Source organism: Panthera onca, chromosome A1 (genome assembly GCF_046562875.1).
Source record: "Panthera onca isolate mPanOnc1 chromosome A1, mPanOnc1 haplotype 2, whole genome shotgun sequence".
In the NCBI taxonomy this organism is placed as follows: Eukaryota; Metazoa; Chordata; class Mammalia; order Carnivora; family Felidae; genus Panthera; species Panthera onca.
This window is the reverse complement of record NC_138339.1, coordinates 214,961,075-214,975,674: the sequence shown is the minus strand read 5'-3', so window position 1 is coordinate 214,975,674 and position 14,600 is coordinate 214,961,075. Positions and strand designations below refer to the sequence as shown.

The 14,600-nt window shown below is 46.6% G+C and overlaps 1 protein-coding gene across 4 annotated transcripts in view; it reads right to left on the bottom strand.

The window, feature by feature from the left end:
* The window catches only part of GPALPP1 (GPALPP motifs containing 1), a 45,393-nt gene that overhangs the window by 2,922 nt on the left and 27,871 nt on the right, over positions 1 to 14,600 (bottom strand). Inside the window, exons 9-12 of one of the 4 annotated variants that reach the window (XR_013550222.2) lie at positions 14,405 to 14,560; positions 10,024 to 10,141; positions 9,444 to 9,499; positions 6,961 to 7,163 (exon numbers count right to left, since the gene is read on the bottom strand). The gene's annotated coding sequence lies outside the window, so the exon portion shown is untranslated. Of the gene's footprint in view, positions 1 to 6,960; positions 7,164 to 9,443; positions 9,500 to 10,023; positions 10,142 to 14,245; positions 14,561 to 14,600 lie in introns of those variants that run through there. The other 3 variants (XR_013550223.2, XR_013550224.2, XM_078433486.2) reach the window with 3 other exon arrangements.

Below are 14,600 nucleotides of genomic sequence, written 5' to 3'. Positions count from 1 at the left end.
CCATTTCCCCCCTGCCTTTTGCGTTTGATGGCTGGATGTCTGTCTGCCTCACCAGGCCAGGCACTGAGGGCAGCAAGCACATGGTTTTGTTGTTATGCCCCAGCTCCTGACATGGAACCTGGCGGAGCTGGGCCCTAACAAGTGTTAGCCGAACACTGGAATGAGCTCCCTCCTTTGTCTTTCCCTGTTTGACCACCCCGATCTCACATGTAAACGGTCTTTAATTAGATTTATCTTTGGTCTAAATACCGGGGTTTATTCTTACCCACTTATGATAGCATTTAGTGAAACAACTTGCACATAATAGGCGCTCGTGTGGTGGTTGATTTGACTGGATGTCTTGGTTTCATGCCTTTGTTCACAGAATGTCAGAATTTGAAGAGACCCTAGAAATCACCGAGTACAACTCGCCACCTGGTGTGTGAATTGGGGATGTCTCTGTGCCACTGGGTTAGGTCATACACATGGGTGTCTGTACTAATGCATCCCTGTGGCGCTAGTCTGCTGCATGGTCAACTCTTTTTGTTCAGTTATTGACAGCATTTGGCAGGTGCTTTCTCATGTTGATGGTGGTGATAAACAAATTGAGAAAGCAGTTCTAGAAAGAAGGGGTGGAATGCGCCAAGCAAGGAAGTGTGCGTGAAATGCCTGGAGCCATTACTACATTTGGAGTTCAGCATTGTAGCCACAGAACTAGAAAGGCAGAGGTTAGGGGCATAGACAGACAACCGATGAGCCTGGAGAGAGGCAGGGTCGCGAAGGGCCTCCTTTGTTAGGCATAAGGAATTCGTTTTCATTACGTTGTCATTGAGGATCCTTGAGGAACTTTGAGCAATGGATTGATATTAGAAAGACCTTGCTGATATCATTATACTTGAAGCATAAGGTAGGGAGGTGACTTTAATATGGCGGCGAAGGATGGGGACCCGGCCCAAGGCAATGGTGGAGGGGATGAGACGAGGAACAGAAAGAAGAGATATTTAAGATATACATGTAAGAGGTGCTGGTGAGATGGGTGAGAGGCGAGGACTGGAGGATGACTTCCGGTTTGGGGATGGCCTCCTGGGTGGATGGCAGTGGGCCGTCGACCATGAGGAGCCTGAGGATCCTCTAGGTCACAATGATCCATCTTCATTTTCATTAACTGCTCTGAGATTCAGAAAAAGTTATGGCTAAATATACAGACATGACATGGACAGTCCCCAGAGAGAGGTGACAGAGGTTAAAGACCTCCAGATGTAAGGAATATAACAAGGGATGAACAGGATCAGCACCTTAACAAGGTGCTTTATTCTAGAAGTTTGAGGGGCCACTGGGAGAGCAGTTTCAGTAGAGCGTTGAGTCAGGAAGCCTAGACGAGGTAGAAACTTTCCAGGAGCTTGGCTGTATAAGGAGAGGATGACAAGCAGAGAGAGACACATTTTCTTTTTTTGTTAATAAGATAAGAGAGCCTTGGACTGACCCACCCACTGAGAGGCAAGCGCCAGATGAGAGGAAGGATTGGGGGTCAGGAAAAGGGGAATAATCAGGGGAGCAAGGAACTTGAGGCGGGGCGGGTGGACGATTAGAGGAAGGCTGATCCTTTCCTCAGAAACATTGAGGAAGGCTGTCGGGACAGGTGCTGAGGAAGATGTGGGTAGTGTGGCGAGTGCAGGGGTTGAACAGGAGACATCTGAGGTCTGCGCCCATGGACTCTATCCCCAGTGAGCCAGGGCCTGACACAGTCACTGGAGAGAGGGCAGCTACCACATAATGGTGGAGAGGGCAGACTCCGGAGGCACGGCTGGAGTTCACGTTCTCTTCCTGCCGTTCGCTAGCTTATGACCCTGAGAAACAAACGCCCAAACACCATGTGCCTCAGTTTCCTCATCTGCCTAACGGATAGGACAAGAATCCGCAATGGATTGCTGTGAGAATCAAATGGGTTACAATATGCGAAGGGCTTGGAACAGGTGTACAACAGGCGGCGTGTAACAGCTGTTGTTACTGCTGTCATTGTCACCATCGCTATCTGCTGAGCCAAAAGGTCTCTGGTGCACGGTTGGAGGTTGTAAAGATGTGGACCGGCTGTTGAGTAAAATAGGGACCGAAGAACGTGAAAGTTTAAAAGTTTGCTGAGTAAAAAAAAAAAAGTTTGCTGAGTGACACTGGGGGATGCAGCTAAGACCAGGAGATAAGACTGTTAGCCTGTGTGACCTTGTCCCCAAACAACCTAAAGGGACAGGCTTTGTTTTCTGTTTCTAGAGAGGACACTTGAGGTTTAGAGAATTCCAGTGATTTGCCTAGGGTCACACACCGGTAAGCTGGCAGGAACAAGTGATTTGACTCCAGCTCTGTCTTTTTTTTTTTTTTTTAATTTATTTTTGGGACAGAGAGAGCCAGAGCATGAACGGGGGAGGGTCAGAGAGAGAGGGAGACACAGAATCGGAAACAGGCTCCAGGCTCCGAGCCATCAGCCCAGAGCCCGACGCGGGGCTTGAACTCACGGACCGCGAGATCGTGACCTGGCTGAAGTCGGACGCTTAACCGACTGCGCCACCCAGGCGCCCCACCAGCTCTGTCTTTTAACCACAATGGGGTACAAAACACACCACGAAGCAGCTCACAAACCAAACTGTCACCAGGCTCTAGAAGCTGTGGTTGCCAGGCAGCGATGGGGTTATCCGTGGTGCAGGGCAAGAACAAAAGACATAGGACAGACAGAAGGATCTGGCTTTGTGAAGCACTTCTGTGACAATGGCTAGTGGAAGTTTCCTCCAAGTGACAAAAGGCTAGTTCACATCTCACTGGAAACACAATGCTTGTTTGTTTGTTTATTTATTTATGGGGGAGGGCAAGTGGGGAAGGGGCGGGGGGGGGGGACAGAGGATCGGTCAGAAGTGGGGTCCGTGTTGACAGCAGACAGCCCAACGCAGGGCTCAAACTCACGAACTGTGAGGTCATGACCTGAGCCGAGGTCAGACACTTAACCGACTGGGCCACCCAGGCGCCCAATGTTCATTGATTTTTGAGAGAGAGAAAGCGAGCAAGGGACAGAGAGGATAGGAAGTGCGCTCAGCGCTGAAAGCAGAGAGCCTGATGTGGGGCTCAAACCCACGAACCTTGAGATCATGACCTGAGCTGAACTCTGGTGCTTAACTGACTGAGCCACCCAGCCTTCCCACAAAGCCAAATTCTGATGCATTGTGGTAAAGAAGGCTTTTGATAAATAGACCCTTTATTCAAGGACTTGGCTCAGCATTAAAGCTGATGGAACAGACAGAGTATATTATCTGGGATACGTATATGGTGGGATCCAGCAGAGTGCCCAGCACACCATGGTGATTAGCATGTGTTTGCTGAATGAATGTCTGATTAAGTGATGGCTCTGGAGGTGTGGTAAGAGGACGGAGAAGACATTTGGAGGATCCTTTAGAAATTAGTCTAACAGAGGCTTTTTCTCGAACATTTTAAAGTATTGGCACTACCTAGAAATTGCTTAAAATATCTGTAAAATTCTCACCTAAACAATTGAAATCACTCGACCATATTAACTATCCTTCTAACAGCCAAGCCCCACCAGCTTCTAGATGGTAATGGCCCAGCTGGTTTAAATGGGTCTCCATGGTTACAGGCATGCTCTGGTTTCCATGGTTACATTTCCCAGTCCCTTGCAGGAGTTAGATATATGTGAAATTTCAAAGGATTTTTTTTTTTTCCTCTCTCGCCAGCCTACACAGAAATCTAGGGTCCGAAGGTCTGAGATGAAAGTTTCAGTGACCTCTTGGGAAGGAAAGGGGGAAATGGTAATAATATTTGGGACAGTTGCAATCTATCATTGAATGAGGAAGAAAGGATTCAATGGGGACCTATTGTGGCAGTAGAAAGATATCCCTATATTATGAGCCTGAGCATTTTGCTTAATTAGTGGAGGAGGAAAACTGGGGTAAGGGAACAATACGCTCTTGTCTGGATCTGGCTCCCTGGGGGCAGAGGGGATGTCGGCCAGAGGTGGAGGGGGAATTCTTCCACATTAGAGTCCCTTTAGAGTGACCAATTCATCTCTCTGCCATGACAGCGCTGTAGCCTTCTTGTGTTGATTTCCCCCAAGCTCCTCATTTCGAATCATCTCTTTTGGACCATTTTGGCTCAACCAGGCAGGCATCTGTTACAAGGCACCAGTCCAGGTCAAGACACTGTCATTGGAGCTGGCTTTTCTTGACAGAGGGAGCCCAGGTGGAATTCTAGTGCCTCCTTGTGGCATCTCTAACATTTCTAGCTCTATCTTATCCTGTAGGAACCGCTCCCCCCACCCCCGCCACCCCCCAATGTTTTCCTGTTAGTATCTCGGAAGGAAAAATTGTCTTTCTCCCTGGATTCACGTATCCATCCTTCTCTCCTTCCTTCTCACAAAGTTACAGGGTATCCATTACGTTTTGGCTAGGCCCTAGAAATAGTACTAAGAAAGAAGAGGATATTGCCTTCACAGAGTTCACCATGCGGTGTGGGGAAGGGGCAAAACAGGTGAATAGCTCCCGGTAATAAAAAAGCAAATGGGGGGCGCCTGGGTGGCTCAGTCGGTTAAGCGTCCGACTTCGACTCAGGTCACGATCTCGCGGTCCGTGAGTTCGAGCCCCGCGTCGGGCTCTGGGCTGATGGCTCAGAGCCTGGAGGCTGCTTCCGATTCTGTGTCTCCCTCTCTCTCTGCCCCTCCCCCGTTCATGCTCTGTCTCTCTCTGTCTCAAAAATAAATAAACGTTAAAAAAAAAAAATTAAAAAAAAAAAAAAAAAGCAAATGGGACCATGACAGAGGGAGGGACCCACCAGCTGGGGAAGCCGGGGAAGCTGTGAAACTGGAGCGCCTTTTTGAGCTGGGTGTTCAAAGAACCGGTCCCTCAAAGATGAAGGATGAAATAAAGACAATATTCCATTAAGCAGGGGATTCTGTCTTCAAAATAAACTGGAGTACAAAATGTAGTAACACCCACCTTTATCTGGGCTCATATGCTTGCTACTCTGTGGTCAGAAGCAGGTACAAAGACAGTGCTGGTGGGAAAACCTGAGAAGGTGTCAGTAGTAGAGTCAATCCAGCACAGCACCATTGGCTGAGTTATGGGCACCCAAAACACAGATGGTAGGCACCTCTTGGAAGGACCAGGTTGTTCCCTGGGCAGAAGGTGGGGTGTGTGAGTGAGCAGAGATGCACAAAAAGAGGCTGGGAGGGAGGCACAGACATACCCGCACCTGCAGCAGAGGCTTCGTGAGCTAGTCCGAAGACAGGGCACTTGAGTCTGAAGGCTATGGAGTCATTGAAAGACTTTAAGTAGGGGAGAAACATAATCCAATTTATGAATTACAAAGGTTGTTCTAATGCTGTTGTGTTCATAACTAAGTTCAAGAATGACTCCTGGGGTCTGGATCGGGAGACTTCATTGATGGTGGTGCCTGTTCACAGAAAGAGGGAATCTAGGGGTCCCTGGGTGGCTCAGTCAGTTAAGTGTCCAACTCTTCATTTCCACTCAGGTCATGATCTCACAGTTTGTGAATTCGAGCCCCGCATCAGACTCTATGCTGACAGTGAGGAGCCTGCTTGGGGTTCTCTCTCTCCCTTTCTTCTGCTCTCTCTCTCTCTCTCTTTCAAAAAAAAAAAAAAAAAAGAGGGAATCTAGGAGAGGTCGGAGCATGGAAGCTACACCTACTGGTCTCTTGTGTATTCTCCCAGAGATGTTCTTTGCTTCTATGAGCATATTTCAATTTAAAGCCAATAATGAATTCTATTTGGTCATGTAGGGCCTAGGAGCATCACATGGGTATGTCCAGCAAGCAGGGGATTTTGAATTAAAGAAAGCAGTCTGCCTGGAGATTTAGCTTTGAGGGTCATGGGTATCTAGACAAAAAGCAAAATCATAGGAGAATAAGCAGAAAGGGAAGAGAGGACAACTATGAGGAACAACTGTATTTAAGGGGGAAGTAGACAAAAAGACACCTGTGAAGGCCTGTAGTGGACATATGGGACTGACTGTTCAACATTCGTCCTTCTTCTACAACTGCCCCCCCCCCCCCATGTTTATTGAAGAAGCTGCCATGTTATTTTGAATTGACATCCTCAAACCAATCCAGCCTAGTGAGCACCTAACACAGATTAGAACAGAAGTGTCTCCTCCATTCCGGCTACAGCTCATTGATCCAGGGGTGGGCTGCTGACCCAAGCCAAGCCTGAGTCCTCCCTAGAAATTATTATTTTTTAGGAGATAAAACATTTTTAAATTTCAGGGGCTCCTGGGTGGCTCAGTCAGTTGAGCCACCGACTTCCGCTCAGGTCATAATCTCGCGGTTCGTGAGTTCGAGACTCGCGTCCGGCTCGCTGCTGTCAGTGCGGAGCTCACTTGGGATCCCCGTCCCCCTCTCTCTCTCTGCCCCTCCCCTGCTCATGCTCTCTTTGTGTCAAAAATAAGTAAACATTAAAAAAATTTTTTCTTTTAATTTCAATACCCAGCTCTAGCATTCATATACCCTGGCCTGGGGACAGGGTGGGGAGTACTCAGTTTTCCCTGTCCCCAAGGAGAGGGTAGATAGCTGAGTCACCCTTCACCCCCCCAGTAAAGACCATCAGAAGGCCCAGATCCTGAGCTTTCAATATCAGGATCCAAATATGAGGGCTCACTCTCCCTCGAAGCTCAAACAACCTTCAACCAGGAAGGCAAGCCTTCTGCTCCTTTGTCTCCTGTCCACCCTTAAGACACAAAGACCTTCTGTCTGGCTCAGCAGGCAGGTCTGTTGGTGAACCCCAGGAGAATACAATCATCTTTCCAAATGTAGCAAGCGTACTAGGTCTCTGATGCCCCATCTTGGAGCACACTTGGGGTCAGTTTCTGGAGGTGTTGATGCACGGGGGGGCACTGAGGTTTTGCACAGCTCAAAGCCTTTCAGGAGGTGGACCTGGGAAGCTTATATGGAGGAGATGCTGCCTGAGATGCTCACCTGCCAGCAGGCAATTTCTGCAGCACGGTACCGCAGGCCATCTCCCTTCGTGTGACATCTGTGGGTCACGGGAGAGGAGGCGGTTGACGTGAGTCACAGCCGCGGCCTAGCGCATGGCACCAGCTGTGATGAACTGCTCCAGTAGCCAGGGCCTGGAGTGGAGATGGGGGAGAGCCAGTTTGTCCTCCCTGGCAATTTGCGTTCTGAAATGAAAGAAGGAGGCAGTGTTCTTGGTGTGGCTAAAGCTGTGAGATGTCCAATTCAAAACTGTTAACGGCCACGCTCTTTTCCACATGGAGAAGATCAGCCTGTGGGGCCTGAGGTTGATGACACAGGAACTCATAAGGGAGCAGACTTAGAAAAGAAAGAGTCCGCAGGGCTGGAGACGCTGATTGCAGGCACCCTCACCCTTCCTGAGCTCTGTGTTTACTTCTGAATGATGGGGAGTTTCTCCCACAAACGCCTCTTAATTTGAATTGGGCTTCTGACCTTTGTTGCATCCTAATACTATAGAGTGACTTAGATGAAGCATAACCAGTAGGAGACAAAGCTAGGGAATAGGGTCACAGAAGTAAAAGGATGTGGGTTTCTGGGGCACCTGGGTGGTTCAGTCAGTTAAGCGTCTATGGCTCAGGTCATGATCTCAGTTTGTGGGTTTGAGCCCCGCATCTGGCTCTGTGCTGACAGCTCAGAGCCTGGAGCCTGCTTCGGGTTCTGTGTCTCCCTCTCTCTCTGCTCCTTCCCTGCTCATGCTCTGTTATGCTCTCAAAAATAAACATTAAAAAAAATTTTTTTTTTTTAATTTTAATGTTCATTTATTTATTTAGAGAGCAAGCAGAGGAGGGGCAGAGAGTGAGGGAGAGAGAGAATCTCAAGCACTGACGGTGCAGAGCCCTATTTGGGGATCAATCTCAGGAACCATGAGATCATGACCTGAGCGGAAATCAAGAGTCAGACACTTAACCGACCATGTCCCTCTGTTGTATGTAATTTTTATGAATATTCACAAGTTGTCAAAAAGGCCACACCACTTCACATCCTTCTAGCAATGTGGAGAACACATTTCCTACCACTCTTGCCAACAGGGTATTTTAATATTTTTTACTTTTGCGAATCTATTAATTGAAAAGCGACTTCTTACTGTAGTTTTAATTTGCATTTCTTTTTTATGAGCAAGGTTGAGTTTCTCTTCATATATTTAAGCTTAAACTATTTTATTTCTATGAATTGTGTTCATATTTGTTGCCCATTTATCTGTTGGCTTGTTGATTTTTTGTTGTTGTTGAATTACTTTTTTTTGAGAGAGAGGGTGCAAGTGAGCAAGGGGCAGAGAGAGAGATGGAGAGAGAGAGAATCCTATGAGGGGCAGAGAGGGAGAGAGAGAAGTGGGGCTCGAACTCATGAACCATGAGATCATGACCGAGCTGAAGTCCAATGCTTAACTGACTGAGCCACCCAGGTGCCCCATTGTTGAGTTTCTTATTGACTTCTGTCCGCTATTCAAATGCTAAGGAAATTATGCTTTTGTCTATGATGTGAGTTGCAAATATTCATATGTCTTTTGACTGCTTTCGTATTATACAGAATTTTTTTTAAATATTGTTCAATTTATCAACGCTTTATTTTAAGGCTTCTGGGTGTTAACTTATTTTTTGGCAATCCAATTCTGAGATTATAAAAGTAAATTCTCTCACATTTTCTCCCAGTACTTTTATGGTTTCATTTTTTTGACATCATAAAATATGTGATCTGTCTGGAATTTGTTTTGATCTACAGTGAGAGACAGAGATCTAACCCAATTCTCCCCCTACATGTCTACCCAGGAGCCTCAACATCGCTTACTGAGTAATCTATTTTCCTTCTCACTGACTTGAAATGCCTTCTTTGTATTTGTGTCTGTTTCAGAACTTTCTATGACAGATGAGCTTTAACCCCATTCCCAACCCATTGTGCAACCAAGAAAGCTTCATTGTTACTGTTTTATTTTTAAAAACGGGAGAGCCTGGAGAATGTTTGTCTGTGGAGGGGAAGAGCAGGCGGCGAAGGAAAGTACAGAGGAGGCACCAACGGGGCCGTGAAGGGCAAAGAAGTTGGGACCGTTATGACAGATCCAAACAGCTCATTGGTATGCCCACCTCCGACAGGGGAGTGTGTGCTCTGGATTCTCAAAGGGTTTTTGCATAGTGTGAGGTCTCCTCCCTTTTAGCTTCGTGTAGCCCTCCCTCCCAGTTTGTCAGCCTCTTCTTGGCCACCCCGTCGGGAATCTGTGTCCGTTGACCAAGTGTTCTCTCGTGGACCTTCCTTGCACTTCTCGGAGGCCCAGAGCGCAGCCTGGACCAGTGTTACTGCCCATCTCGCTTTCTGCTCCTCTCTGCTTAGGTACCTCTCACTTGCCCCTCGGTGTTCGTTCCAAACCTCCCAGGCTCTGGCCCCTTCCTCCCAGCCAACGGCCTGTCTCATCTGGGTAGACGGCAGGTTCTCACCCGGAGTCCACGGTAGGGATTCGAGGGGCTGGTTCACAGAAGTTCTGTGTCAAAATCTGTGAGAAGTGAAATATCCACAGTGTTCATCAGATTCCCAACACCCCAAAAGGTCAGAAAACTTCTCCCTCAGCAAATCGAGTTTGCTAGGTATAATCTCCTTGAGCTTTTTAACTTTTACCTAAAAACTTATATATATATATCCATAACCACCCTCATTTCCTTTTCTCTGCTTTGGAGGACATGGGGTTCCTCTTCCTGTTTCTTCAAAGCCAGTCCCATACATCACCCTTTCACTCCAGCCTTTCTGCCGGATTATTTTCTCTGAGTTACTCTCCCCTCCCCTCCCCTCCACGCCTCCTGCCTTTCACACTGGCCTCTCTCGCTCCTAGGCCCTCACAGGACAGCAGCAACACCACACTCCGGCACCCTGGTGCCCCCTCCCTTGCTCTCAGCAGGCCGGGGGCCTCTCCTCTGTGGTCTCGCAGTATCCCGTGCACTTCTGTCCCGTGCCCCCCACCCTGCACTATTACAGCTGTGCTGTCTCTCCTGTGAGACTGTGAAATTGAGGACCACATCTTACTTTATATCTCTAGACCAATGTCTCACACACCATGGGAAGCTCGATCAATATTTGTAGTCAGGAGTTAATCGATTCAGTTCTTCTCTAGACCCTCTTCTCTCCTGTCTTTTCTTGAGGCCTAGAAATTAGAACAACAAACCGTTTTCTGGGTAGGCACACGGCGGGTTTGTCCAAATGTAGCACCTCTTTGTTTTTTTCTTGTATTTCTTTTCTCTCTTACGTCATGCAGTACTCCACGAGCTTTAAAAAAAAAAAAAATGTGTTCTTTTGGCTACAGCTACACCGTGCGTCGGTCTAAATGACTCCTGAACCCTCTTCTGCTTTGTAACGGGGAATTCAAAGCTCATACTCTAATAAAGTATAATTTGTATTATTAACACCTAAATTGATGTGATTACTGCCCCCATCGAAGTGCAACTGCTCGGGAGGCAGTACAAATACAGCTCATTGAGAAATAGTTACCTACGTAAGAAAAAGAAAACCCAGGCCAGAAGTCCGAAATCAAGGTGTCAGCAGGGTCACGCTTCCTCTGAAGTCTCCAGGGGAGAATTGTTCCTCGCCCCTTACAACTTCTGGTGGCTTGTAAAGTTCCTTGGCGTGTGGAGGGTATCACTTCCGCTAATAAGGATACCTGTCGTTGGACGGAACCCACCCTAAAGCCAGGATGATCTCATCTTGAGATCCCGAGTTTAATTACATCTGCCAAGACCCTTATTCCAAACCAGTCACATTCTGATGCTCCGGGTAGATGTGACTTTTGGGGGCCGCGATGCAGCCACTACCCCTGGCACTTCTCCAGACCCAGACCTCCAGTGCTCAGGAGAGGAATGTGAGACTCTCCCATCTCCCTTCTTGACTCCACCTCGTTTTATGATTTGGGGGTTTGTGGCCCCAACTTTGGTTAACCCCTCTCACAAGCTGCCCCAGACACTGAACACCTTCTATCCAAGATACATGATTAATTAGCAATGTCAGGCAAGCTTCCTTGTTATTGATTGGGTTGAAGCTGGCAGTTCGTCACATTTTTTCATTTTTCTTTTTTCTCATCTTGTTTGTAAATAGAAAAGGCTAAATGAACCATTTTGAGTTGTATTGTGTATTGAATTGTATCATCCAGAGGATTCAATGGAAGCCCGTAAGTAGGAGACACGCAGAGCTGTCTTACTGGGCGGAACCTTACCTGTCTCAGGCATCTCTAAAGCACTTCAGTGCATGGACGCGCCCTCCCCACGCTTCCCCCAACACAGACTCATAACCCTGAGACCTGGACTAGAAGATAACTGATGAAAAGGAGATTCACAATGGCCAGACACTAATACTGATAACCTGGGGAGAACTGACAGGTAGGTGGCGATATCCCATTTTGGCAGACCACTGGTTTTCTCATTAGAAAATTGGTGGGAATGAAAACAGATGAGGGCTAAAGCAAGCATCAGATGTTTCTGCCGTTGTAGCGTGTAGCCTTGTTCCCAGCTACAGCACCTTCATTCTCTTTTAGGGAACTGCCCTCCCAACTTTGAAGTCTGTGTGGTTAGGGAGGGTTTAGCTCCACAAGAGGGGGTGCGAACCAGCCTGGGTCATCGGGTGTTGTGTCTCCTGACCATTATGATCGATTCGGGGATGAACAAATGACCACAGCTTGTCCTTGCAGCCAGTTGGCATCAGTCCTTGGGCTTTGGCTGGATTTAGTAAGTTTTCTTCTCATTGGGTTGTTAAGATGGTAGGATGTCATGTTAGAGGTGCCACTATCCACATCTGTCATCAACTGGGAAGCCCACCTAATGATGAAGTCCACACAAAGGGAAGCTGGCTGAGGGATAGGGACAGAATCCTGATGGCATAGCTTAGGCATTCAGATCCAGTTGTCTCTAAAGCCAGGGCTACCCTCTGGACTTTGTATTACACGAAGGGATAAATTATCCTTTTTTGCTTAAGCCAGTTTGAATTAGGCTTCTCTCACTTGTTGCCAAGAGTCCTGGTAAATATAGGACTATTCTGAGATCGTAAGAAGTAAGCAGATCTGTCTCCAAAAGTTGTCTGAGTGGGCTTATTATCCAGGGGTCTACAGTGATAACCATCATTTATTGCTGGATTTTGTGCTGTTTCTATGTATCATCTTCTGGAATCCTCGTAACACCCTGTGAGGTATTATTGGTTTCATCTTAAGACCAATTACTGCTGAGACAGCTTAAGGAACTTTCTCAAGTCTATACAGCCAGTGGCAGGGCCAGGATTGGATTCCAGGCTGCTGTTTCCAATGTTTATGCTCTTAATTAGCATAACTTGTTAGTGAGGGCATTTGTGCCCAGTGATAAAAGGAGCACATTTGTTTTTCTCTTAGCACATGGACGGTATGAAGAGAAAACTTTACAACTAAATACCTTATCTTATGGCCTGTTTGTCCAACCTGACCTCATCCTAAAGAAACCAAATGGAAGGGCTGGACAGGAAAAAAGGTGGTTATCAGAGAGACTTGGAAATGAGTTTTGAAGTTCTTTTTAATATTTTAGCATAAGTTCTTGAAAATTTTGTCTTAAAAATTTTTTTTAATGTTTATTTACTTTTGAGAGGAAGACATAGAATGCGAGGAGAGGGGCAGAGAGAGAGAGAGGGAGACACAGAATCTGAAGCAGGCTCCAGACCCTGAACTGTCAGCACGGAGCCTCAAACTCATGAGCGGTGAGATCATGACCTGGGCTGAAGTTGGATGCCCAACCAGCTGAGCTACCCAGGCTCCCCACCATGCCTTTTAAGTTTATTTATTCATCTTTTGAGAGAGAGAAGGAAAGAGAGAGAGCCAGGGCGAGCATGAGCAGGGGAGGGGTAGAGAGGGAGGGAAAGAAATCCCAAGCAGGCTCCTCGCTGTCAGCGCAGAGCCCAATGTGGGGCTTGAACTTGAACTCTCCAATGACCGTGAGATCATGACCTGAGCCAAAACCAAGAGTCTGAGGCTTAACCGACTAAGCAACCCACGTGGCCCCCTGACCTCAGGTGATTTTGATGGTGGCTCAAGGATTACAAATTAAGAAATAGATGGATTTACTGTATTCTTGTCCCTAAATGAAAATGTTCTTCCATGTCCTGGAACTCTAAAGATTAATTACTCAATTGGTATCTGTTGCATTCCTCTGGTGCTATTGAGCTCTTTAAAAGAATGTACATAATCCTTAATAATTAGGCCTAGGAGAAGGAAATGAATAATAATTTATAACACATTTTGACAAAAGAGAAAAACCCAGATCTGCTTCAAATAATTACAGTTTCGGGGACAGGTGTGGGCACAAGTTCAATGCACTGATTTTCTGCTGATGACCATTATTAATGGAGTACATACAGTCTTCAGAACAAGGGCCTAAAGGGTGAACTCAGGCATGTTTGGGAAATTCTAGAAGGCCAGGCGGGCAGATTTTTGGTATTAGAATCCATCTAGGTAACTCCTCTCTGGTGTTTATGACTTGGCTAAAGTATATTCTCCTCTGGGAGGCTTCCTTCGATCTACTGAAACTGGGTTAGATGCCCTTATGTGGGATTCCTAGCACCGGTAGCAAGGACCAACCCTAAGCCCCCATAGTTCTTACATACCACCCACACTGGTGTGGTTCTTCAAACACCTCAGAATTAACACTTCAAGGCCTTTGCCTGTGCGGTCAGTCACTTTTCACACTGTTAGCACCTTTTCCTTTCTTTCCTTTTTTTAAAGTTTACTTATCTTGAGAGAGTGTGAGTGGGGGAGGGGCAGAGAGAGAGGAGAAGAGAGAGAATCCTAAGCAGGTGCCATGCTCTCAGTGCGGAGCCTGACTCGGGGCTCAATCTCATGAACTGTGAGATCAGGACTTGAGTCGGTCACTGAACCAACTGAGCCAGCCGGGTGCCCCAAACCTTTTTCATTTTTTAGGTTTCAGCTTAAATGATATCTCAGAGAGACTTTCCTTATTGCTTTCCCTAAAGAAGCATATATAATACAAAATTAGGACTTGAAAAAAGGGGGGATAATGCCCCACTCCAAATTATAAAAGAATACATGCTTTTGCAAAGCATTTGGAAAAGAGAGAAAGAAAAAACAATCTGCTAATAAAACACTCCTGAAAACACCACCAACTGTTATAGAACCTTACAACATGCAGAACAATGGAATCTTGGTTATAACCCAGGATGACCCCTCTTGTGCCACGGTGCTCTTAAAAGCATTTCCAATTTGTCTTAAATTTCTAAGGAATATTACTATTTGTAGTTATGTTGGGATAAGGAAAACCTGGTAAGTGAGCCATCTTTCTAAAATGTTCTGGTTGGCCAGAGTAGATTTTTGTGAAATAGTCTCTTTACTAATATTGCCTGCTCCAGATGAATTAATAATATTTAAGCAAAACAAAAATTGGGGCACCTGGGTGGCTCCGTCAGTTGAGCAACCAACTTCAACTCAGGTCATGATCTTGTGTTCGTGAGTTCGAGCCCCACATCGGGGCTCCCTGCTGTCAATGTGGAGCCTGCTTCGGATCCTCTGTCTTCCTCTCTCTGCCTTCCCCTGCGCGTGCTCTCTCTCAAAAATAAAAGAAACATTAAAACAAAACAAAACAAAA